Source organism: Plecotus auritus (genome assembly GCF_963455305.1).
Source record: "Plecotus auritus genome assembly, chromosome: 5".
Lineage (NCBI taxonomy): Eukaryota > Metazoa > Chordata > Mammalia > Chiroptera > Vespertilionidae > Plecotus > Plecotus auritus.
The window spans coordinates 115,870,644-115,881,548 of record NC_137776.1 but is presented as its reverse complement, the minus strand read 5'-3'; positions in this window follow the sequence as shown (position 1 = coordinate 115,881,548).

Sequence of the window (10,905 nt, the reverse complement as noted above, 5' to 3'; positions counted from 1 at the left end):
GGCACGCGCGCGCGTGCGCACTTTCAGTCCTCCGCCTTCCCCGGCTCCCGAGTCTCCGCCCGAGAGTCCAGACTCCCCCCACAAGAGCATGGGTCCCCAGGGGCTCGCCTGGAACTGGGGTTCACTGCAGTCAGAACTGGGGCTCAGTGCAGTCAGAATCCTCTGACTCCCTTCCACTAGGGAAAGCCTGTGGCAACCTCCGCAGCCTTTGTGCGCACTGGCCCGCGTGCGCCTTCAGACTTCTGCCTTTCCCAGCTCGAGTCTCCGCCCGAGAGTCCAGACTCCCCCCGTAAGAGCGTGGGTCCCCAGGGGTTCGCCCGGAACTGGGGTTCAGTGCAGTCAGAACTGGGGTTCAGTGCGGTCGGAGGCTTCCTTCCCCCTTCCGCCAGAGAAAGTCAGCCAGGCTCTCAGCCGCCCTTCCTCTCTGCGCGCACAAAGCCCCTTTGCCGTACCTCCAATTCTCTGTGAGGTTTTCTCTTTCCTTCTAGTTGTAGAATTTTCACTCAGCCAGCTTTCCTGTGGATCTGGATGGTGTCCGTTCTGTCTTTTAGTTGTAGTTTTGAAATTGTTGTTCGAGGCAGCAGTTTAGGTGTTTACCTATGCCGCCATCTTGTTTCTCCCCATAGTTGTTTTTTTTAAACTATAGTCCGGCCCTCCAGCGGTCTGAGGGACAGTGAACTGGCCCCCTGTTTAAAAAGTTTGAGGACCCCTGATTTAGTCTATAGATATGGACAGTCCCTTCTGCTTGAAGTTACTGTGGGATTGTTTGTGTGTCTTTAAAATTTACATTAATAGCATCCATTTGCAAGTTGCTTATTCCTATCCCAACACTATGTTTTTGAGATATATCAGGGTAATACTTCATATTGTTTGGGGGTAAATAAAAGGAGAATAAAAGTAGAAAAAGTATGCATGACCCAGATACACACCAACTTTGGGAGCGGGAGGGGAATAGGATGCAGTGGGTGAGGGTGGGGTTTTAAAAGTGGGTAGGTGGTTGTATTATTCTCTCTATTTTCTGCATATTTGAAATATTTTATATCTCTTAATTTTTATTTGAAATTGTGGTAAAATACACATAACAAACTTTACCATCTTAACCATTTTTGAGGGTACAGTTCAGTATTTTGTATAATCATTTTTGTATCCTGCAAGATTGAACCTCTAAAGACTTAAACAACTGCCCATTTCCCCCTCTTCCCAGCCCCTGGCATCCTCCATTCTACTTTCTGTTTCTTTTAATTTGATTATTCTAGATTCCTCATATAAATGAAATCATATAGTATTTGCAAATTTATGACTGGCTTATTTTACTTAGCATAATGTCCTCAAGGTTCATACATGTTGTAGCATGTGTCAGAATTTCTTCTTTTTTAAAATATATTTTTATCAATTTCAGAGAGGAAGGGAGAGGAAGAGAGATAGAAACATCAATGATGAGAGAGAATCATTGGTCAGCTGCCTCCTGAACACCCCCTTACCGGGGATTGAGCCCACATCCTGGGCATGTGCCCTGACCAGGAATAGAATCGTGACTCTTGGTTCATAGGTAGACACTCAACCATTGAGCCACACCAGCTGGGAAGAATTTGTGTTTTTTTAAGGCTGAATACTATTCCATTGTATGAGTAAGCCACATTTTAGTTATCCATTTATCCATCAGTGGACACAGGGTTGCTTCCACCTATTGGCTATTGTGAATAACACTGCAGTGAACATAGGTGTACAAATATCCTTAGAGACCTTGCTTTCACTTCTCTTGCATATATGCCCAGGAAAGGAATTGCTGGATCATATGGTAATTCTGTTTTCAGTTGTTTTTGATGAATTGCCACACTGTTTTCTACTGGGGCTATATCATTTTACATTCCCACTAATAGTGCACAAGGTTTCCAATTTCTCTACCTTTTTTTGTCAAAACGTGTTATTTTCTGTCAGTATGTGTGTGTGTGTGTGTTTGTTTTTCTGTGTGTGTGTTGTGTTTTTTACACAGTAGCCACCCTGCTGGGTGTGAGGTGATATTTCATTGTGGTTTTGGTTTGTATTTCCAAAATATCCTATGCTGTGGAGTAGAGTAAGGGAGATGAGCAGACCTCAGACAGTGTTGAAGAAGGGGTGGAAGAGACATGGGCCCAGTCATGCAGGTACAAAGGAAAGAGATAGGTTGAACCATTCCATGTACCCAGCAGATGCAGAAGTTTCTATGAGTGATCAGGACTAGAGGGAACTGAGTGAGCAAAGAAAGGAGGCAGAGACTGGAGGTGTAGCCGAGATAAATAGGAAAGAATGGTGCAGATGCAGGAAAGGCAAAGGAGGCACCATAATTCCTAGTAATTAGTTACATTTTCAGTGGAATTGAGTTCAAAGACATTACTTTGAATGTTACCATGTCTTGATAGCAATTCGGCTCCTTTCAGAAGTCAGAAACCAGTTACCTACTCTAGAGCAGTGGCTCTCAACCTTTCTAATGCCGCGACCCTTTAATACAGTTCCTCATGTTGTGGTGACCCCTAAACATATAATTATTTTCGTTGCCACTTCATAACTGTAATTTTGCTACTGTTAATGAATCGTAATGTAAATATCTGTGTTTTCCGATGGTCTTAGGCTCTATAGCAGCGGTTCTCAACCTGTGGGTTATGACCCACAGGTTGAGAACTGCTAGCAGGGTCGCCTAAGACCATCAGAAAACACAGATATTTACATTACGATTCATTAACAGTAGCAAAATTACAGTTATGAAGTGGCAACGAAAATAATTTTATGGTTGGGGGGTCACCACAACACGAGGAACTGTATTAAAGGGTTGTGGCATTAGAAAGGTTGAGAGCCACTTCTCTAGAGGGTTTGGAACCATCAGATTTGTGTGATGATTCATTTAATGAAGTAGTTTAGCGAATAGAATGTTCAAGTGAGTCCTCACCCTCTCTGTCAGAGGGGTATGTGCAGGGAGGAGCTGGGACAATTAAATGTCCCTGGTATACTCTCTCGTCTTCTTGTGTTCCTCTGGGGAGATACATTGACACCCAGGGACAAAATAAAATGCCTAGAATTTACCAAAAGATGAGTATATTTTAATCAGGAGGCACTGTGGGGTTTTTTTGAGCAAGCAGTGTCTTTCAAGGTGTACTAAGGAGTTGTATTACTTTTTGAGGGCTACTGTAATAAATTACTACAAATTGAGTGGCTGAAAATGAAAGAAATCAGTTCTCTCACAGTTCTGGAGGCCAGAAGCTCCAAAGCAAGGTGTGAGCAGGCCTGCAGTCCTGAAAGCATGTCAAACTCGCGGCCGGTGGGCTGCATGTTTCACATGCTTGCAAGGCTCAAGAGAAGAACCCTGTCTTTCCTCTTCCAACTTCTGGTGGCTGTAAGCATTTCTTGGCTTCCTTAGATTGTGACCATATCTCTCCAGTCTCTGCCACCAAACTCTCACATTGCCTTTTCCACTTTTATCTCTTACTAGAGGCCTGGTGCTCAAAATACATGCACTGGGGCGGGGGGTGTTCCTCAGCCCGGCCTGTGCACTCTCACAGTCTGGGACCCCTTGGGGGATGTCCGCCTGCCAGCTTAGGTCCAATGCTACCACCGCTGCTCTCGCCAGCTGTGACCTCGGCTTCTGGCTGAGCAGAGCTCCCCCTGTGGGAGCACACTGACCACCAGGGGGCAGTTACTGCATTGAGTGTGTGGTCAGTGTGTCATAGTGACCAGTCGTTCCACCATTTGGTCAATTTGCATATTAGGGTTTTATTATGTAGGATAAGGACATTTATCATTGAATTTAGGGCCCTCCTGCATAATCCAGAATAATCTCATATCAAGATCCTTAATTTAATCACATCTGCAAAGACCCTTTCTAAAAAAGTAATGTTCATAGTTTCCAGGGATTTGGACATGAATGTATCTGGGGTGTGGTGTGAGGGTGAGCTTTATTCAGCAGGTGTACAGAGCTTCTTTGGGAGTACCAGGTCTTATCCACTGACATGAATCTACTCTGGGAGTGGGAAGAGATATGGAGGCTTACATGTCTGTGTTCCCATCTTTAACAGACACCACCCAACTTCAGTGGTGAAGCAAGCAAATTTGTCACCTGAGACAATTGTATGTCCCCACACATGTTGGTGGGTGCCAGAATCTCAAACAAATGTTTTTAGTCTCCCATTTTGACTGGTTCCCAGAGACATAATTCCTCTGCTGCTCCTTGTCTTTCTTATTGCCCCTGCTCAAAGCCCCATCCACTGCATCTTCTCTGCTTTGTGTCGGGGCAGAAAGAGGGTGGTACTTATTGAGCCTCTGCTGGACCTCAGTAACCTGGGTAACCTGAGATGGAGGAATCCAGCATCCATACCCCTAAACTATCCTGTTGAATCTGCTTACTAAAGAAAGTCATTTCTAGTTGTGGGTGTCTTCCAGGACTGGTTGTGTGTATTAGAACAGAAAGTCTACAATTCTATAGAAACTACAGTATTTCACATCAATAGAAACATCATTATATAACACAAGATCAATAATTCTGATTTTCATGCTTCGTGCTATTCTTTGAGAATGACCAAAGATTGTCATTTATATAGAGATGTTCTATTCTGATAATGCTAGAAAATAGGTAATGGCTTGGGAGAACATTAAGATTAATGTTCTTAGGGTCAACATTTACCCCCTAGTCCAGCAGTTGGCAAACTGTGGCTCATGAGCCACAGCCGCGGTTTGCCGCTCTGTTGACTAATGAGTTTGCCAACCACTGCCCTAGTCAATGTAATATTAAAGCCAGTAGGACAGTTTACCTGAAGGCAGAATAAATTATCCCATTTTAGTCAACAAATAATCCTATATAATAAAAGCCTAATATGCTAAGTGTCTGGTCAACTGGTTGACCTTTCAACCAATCAGTGTAATATGCTAATGATATGCTCAGGCCGCTCAACCACTCGCTATGACATGCACTGACCACCAGGGGGCAGACAGTCGACCGGTTGACCAGTCACTATGACGTGCACTGACCACCAGGGGGCAGATGCTCTGAGCCGTAGGTTAGCTTACTGCTGGGGTCTGGCCAATCAGGACTGAGAGAGATGGGCTAGACACACCCTGGAGCCCTCCTGTGGTCCCTCCCTGGCTGGCCAACCTCCTGTGTCTCTCCCCAGCCCTAATTGTGCACCGGTGGGGTCCTTCAGCCTGGCCTGTGCCCTCTCGCAATCCGGGACCCCTCGGGGGATGTCAGAGAGCCAGTTTCGGCCTGATCCCGCAGGCCTCTAGTATTTTATATCTGTTTCATTTGTTTTGTAAAATTCTTTTTAAATTGAAGAATAGAGCACAAATACAGAAGAATGCACAGTTCATAGGTATACAGCACAGTGAATTTCCAAAAGTAAATACACCTGTGAGATCACCATCCAGGTTAAGGAAAAGAACACTTCCAGCCTCTTCCTCCCCAGGAATGACCTTGGAGTCCCTTCTCTATCACTCCCCCATTTCTTCTCACCAAAAGTAGCCAACTTGACTGCTACCAGGATTAGTTTTGCCTGCTTTGGAATTTTATGTTGCATATATTCTGTAATCTTTTTCTAAGCAAAGCATCTGGCAACCATTCCTTTCATGACATCCCATCTCAGAAGTAGAATAATTGTTTCTTTGTAGGTAACTCTCTGTCGGAAAGAGAAATAGCTAACCCCATAAATCATTATCATAAAAACTTATTTGTAATTTATATGGGAAGTCAGCATGAAGAGTAAAATCATTTCCTTGTGATCTAACACATGCATACAAATGGAATTATTAAAAATAAAGATAAATGAACATTGGAATATTCAATTTGTGAACTATCTGGTTCTCCTTGATCTAGTCTTTCTCTCTTGATAGTAAGGTGACTCTAACCTTTGGGACATAGTAGCATTCTTTTGATTATTTCTATGTTTCTTTCTACCAGCGTGGTTTCTTGTTCAAATGCATTTTTTCTAACAAACGGTATTAGGTTTTTTTTAATAGTTAAAAAAGAAATGAGTTCAAAGCCAATAATATGTTGAGAGGCTTATATTTGGTGACATACTTCTAAAATTATGATTGACCCTAATTCTCATGAACACATGTGAGCATTATATTTTCTCAATTCTAAGGGGAAATCAGGTGTGAAATGCAATGAAGAAGGAAAAAGAAAGACCACATTTCATGTACATTCAGGTGTAAAGTACAGTCCAGTTTCAGAAATACTAAAATGTGTGTGTGTGGGGATGTGCATGTTAGAATTCAGGAATCATATTAGTGCCATTGAGGATGATATCAGCAGATGACATTGGCTAGAGCTAGTTTAATGTTGATAGAGTGTCCTCTAAAAATAAAAAAAAAATCAGGAAGTCACTCTGGAAATGTACATGGATCATAATGTAAATGAATCGTAACGTAAATATCTGTGTTTTCTGATGGTCTTAGGTGACCCTGCTAGCGGTTCTCAACCTGTGGGTCATGACCCACAGGTTGAGAACTGCTGCTGTAGAGCCTAAGACCATCGGAAAACACAGATATTTACATTACGATTCATTAACAGTAGCAAAATTACAGTTATGAAGTAGCAACGAAAATAATTATATGTTTGGGGGTCACCACAACATGAGGAACTGTATTAAAGGGTCACGGCCTTAGAAAGGTTGTGAACCACTGCTAGGGGGTAATGGGGACATTTGTGCATCACGTGGTTTCAGGAGTTCAATCAAAACTCCACTTGCCCTCAAACATTTGTCCCATTATACCCCCTTCCTCTCTACCACCTTAACAGCCCCACCATTGCTTCAGGCTTTGGGAACTGTTCATGTAAAATGCGTGGGGAAGGACACTGGCTCCTGGGTTTCTCCTTTACCTAATTTGCATAGTCTAATTGTGTACCTTAGCTGATTGTGACTGTGAGAAGCACAGGTCCTGATCTTGAGGGAACGCAGTGCAGGACAGATTCTTCTTCATTTCCCAACTTCAATCTCAGTGTACAGAGCATAGAAAATACCCTCCGTGGCCTGTGAGGTCTTGATTAACAAGGAGGGAATTTCTCAAGAGCTTAGAAGAGGAAGCACATGACTGGTTTAGGAAGCCATTTCTTCACATTGTATGTCTGAGTTTGAGTACTACCTCTTTTGTGTGAGCTTTAAGGAGTGGCCAGGAAAAAATCACTTATTTCAAGCTGTTTCACTTTGACTTACTAATAAATGGATGTGTTTTACTCATTTGCCATCTCTTCCAGCTATTACTTTCTTAAAATCAATGTTAGTTTTTGAAATGTAGTTTATTTTTAAGGAAGATTTTATATCACTTCTATAAAAAGGAAACCACTATCACTTTCCATAAATAAAGGAAATATATTAAATAAGTGCATACTTCTTTTTTGTTTGTTTGTTAATCCTCACCTAAGGAGATTTTCTCCATTGACTTTTTAGACAGAGTGGAAGGGAGTGAGGGAGAGAGGGAGGAGGTGAGAAAGAGAAGGAAAGAGAGAGGGAAACATTTATGTGAGAGAGACACATTGATTGGTTGCCTCCTGCATGGGTCCCAACCAGGTCCAGTGATGGAATCTTCAACCCAGATACATGACCTTGACCCCTTGACCAGGAATCGAACCCAGGACCCTTCAGTGCACGGGCCAAAACTTTAACCACTGAGAGACACTGGCCAGGGCACTCCTTTCCTTTTTTTTTTTTTTTAATTTTTACTTATTTTTAAGTAGTTTTTAGAGAGGGAGGAAAGGAGAAAGAGAAAGGGAGAGAAACATTGACCACAGGAGATACATCAGTCTGTTGCCTCCCTCAAGCTCACCTATCAGATCAGGGATTGAACCTGCAACCCTCTTCCAGGGCTATTTTATTTGTTCCATCATCATTTATCTCCCATATCCCCTCTTCGACTTCCACCCCCTTCCATAATCATCACAATGTTGTCCATGTTAATAAGTTCTTTCTCCTTTTTTTTTTTTTTTTTTTTTTTGCTCAATCCCTCCATGACCCTTGCATCCCCCACCACTTGCCAGGAGCTGTTTGCCTACTCTCTATGAGTCTGTTTCTATTTTTCTTGTTCATTTAGTTTGTTCATTAGATTCGACATATAAGTGAAATCATATGGTACTTATCTTTCTCTGACTATCTTATTTCCTTAACATAATGTTCTCAAGGTAAATTCATGCTATTGCAAAGGGTGAAATTTCCTTGTTTTTTTTTATGGCTGAGTAGTATTCCATTGTGTAAATGTACCATAGCTATTTTATTCACTCATCAACTGATGAGCACTTGGGCTGTTTCCAGATCTTGGCTATTGTAAATAATGCTGCAATGAACATAGGGATACATGTATTCTTTCAAATTAGTGTTTCGGGTTTCTTCTGATGTATTCCCAGTAGTGAAATTGCTGGGTCATAAGACAATTCCATTTTTAATGTTTTGAGTTACCTCCATACTGCTTCCCACAGTGGCTGCACCAGTCTGCATCCCCACCAACAGTGCACAAGGATTCCCTTTTTCCACATCTTCACCAACACTTGTTGTTTGTTGATTTATTGATGATAGCCATTCTGACAGGTATGAGGTGATATCTCATTGTGGTTTTAATTTGCATTTCTTTGATGATTAGTGACATTGAATATCTCTTCATACGTCTATTGGCCATCTGTATGTCCTCTTTGGGGAAGTGTCTATTTAAGTCCTTTGCCCATTTTTAAGTTGGATTTTTTTTTGTTTTTTTTGGTGTTGAGTTTTATAAGTTCCTTATAAATTTTGGATATTAAGCCCTTATCCGATGTGTTGGTGACTATGTTCTCCCAATTATGTGGGGTGTCTTTTCATTTTGTTGCTGTTTCCTTTGCTGTGCAACAACTTTTTAGTTTGATGTAGTCCCATGTTTATTTTTTCTTTTGTTTCCCTTGCCCAAGGAGATATATCAGAAAAAATATTACTACGGTAAATGTCCGACATTTTACTGCCTATGTTTTCTTCTAGGATTTTTATGGTTTCGAGTCTAACATTTAAGTCTTTAATCCATGTTGAGCTTATTCTTGTGTATGGTGTAAGAAGGTGGCCTAGTTTCAGTTTTTTGCATGTATATGTCTAATTTCCCCAACACCACTTATTGACTAGACCATTGTGTATTTTTGCCTCCTTTGTCAAATATTGATTGACTGTAAAGGTGTGGGTTTATTTCTGGGCTCTCTATTCTTTTCCATTGATCTATGTATCTGTTTTTATGCCAGTGCTGGGCTGTTTTGATTACTATGGCCTGTAGTACAGTTTGATATCAGTTAACATGATTCCTCCAACTTTGTTGTTCTTTCCTAAGACTGCTATGGTTCTTTATAACTTTTTGGAATATTTTTTTTAGTTCTGTGCAATATGCCACTGGTATCTTGATAGGAATGGCATTGAATCTGTAAAATGCTTTGGATAGTATGGACATTTTAATGATGTCAATTCTTCCTTTTTTAAAAATTTAAAATATTTATTGTTTAAAGTATTACATGAGTCTCCTTTTCCCCCCATTGACCTCTTTCTGGCTGCTCCCACCCCCCAGCACATGCCCTCAACCCCCTACTGTGTGTCCATTGATTATGCTTATATGCATACATATAAGTTCTTTGGTTGATCTCTTACCTCACCTCCCACCTTCCCTCATAGGTTGGACAGTCTGTTTGATGCTTCTATGTCTCTGGTTCTATTTTTGTTCATCAGTTTATGTTGTTCATTATATTCCACAAATGAGTGAGATCATGTGATATTTATCTTTCTCTGACTGGCTTATTTCGCTTAGCATAATGCTCTCCAGTTCCATCCATGCCGTTGCAAATGGTAAGAATTCCTTCTTTTTTACAGCAGTGTACTATTCCATTGTGTAGATGTACCACAGTTTTCTAATTCACTCGTCTGCTGATGGGCACTTAAGCTGTTTCCAAATCTTAGCTATTATAAATTGTGCTGCTATGAACATAGGGTACATATATCCTTTCTCATTGGTGTTTCTGTCATGGTATATGCTTCCACATATTTGTATCTTCTTTAATTTCCTTCTTCAGTGATTTGGGGAAAATAAATCCTCTGAGTCCAAGTTTTGGGAACAATAACAACAAAAAGGGGAATTATGATAATGCCCAGTACAAAGGGTTATTATGGGGCTTAGGAATGACATTTATAATGCTTGGCACATTTTAAGTATAGGAATTTGATAACTATTTTATAATCATGTTCTAAGTGCATTAACTTATTGTTCATTTTCCTCTCCTTTGAAGCTTTGCCATTATTTATCTAAGTGGAATTAGATGAATCAAACTGAAAAGGAAAATGGGTGGTGTCTTTTACTTTTAAGCCTAAAGTCAAGCAAGTGTGACATGTAGTTCACTTCAAGTGCAAGTGTCCATTTATCAGTTGTGGTGTTTGGATCTCTTTATTGGGAATGCTTTATTGGGATCTGTTTAATAACGACGCTGTGGTTGAGTAAGCTGTCTGTCTGCCCCAAGTGTGGAGGGAAGAAGGCTGGTACTGCATATTTGACAATACCTAGCTCCTGCCTCTCCTTCAAGCCCTCTTAGCTTGCCAGAATCTACATCTTGCAAGATAGCTCCAGTTCAGCATGGACTTCTTCCTCAAAAGAGCCCTTTAAAGTCTCTTCTGGTAAATCATATGCATTAAGTCTATTTTCCAACCGAAAACAGTCTCTTAAAAGGAAACCCTCTCAGACTCTTCTGATTCTGTCACGTCTTTCTCACTCTTCTTTGCAACCCTCCAAAGAACCCCCTTCCAGTCCAACTAATTATTCTTGTTTAGAGAGAGAGGAGAGCTGCCTGTGTAATTAGGGCTGCTGGCCTCTCACTTTCCTTGCTGTGTGATATGTCGTAAAAGGTTTAGCAGATACACACTCAAGGAGGCTGGGGTGAAGGAAAAATGTGTGAGGTCT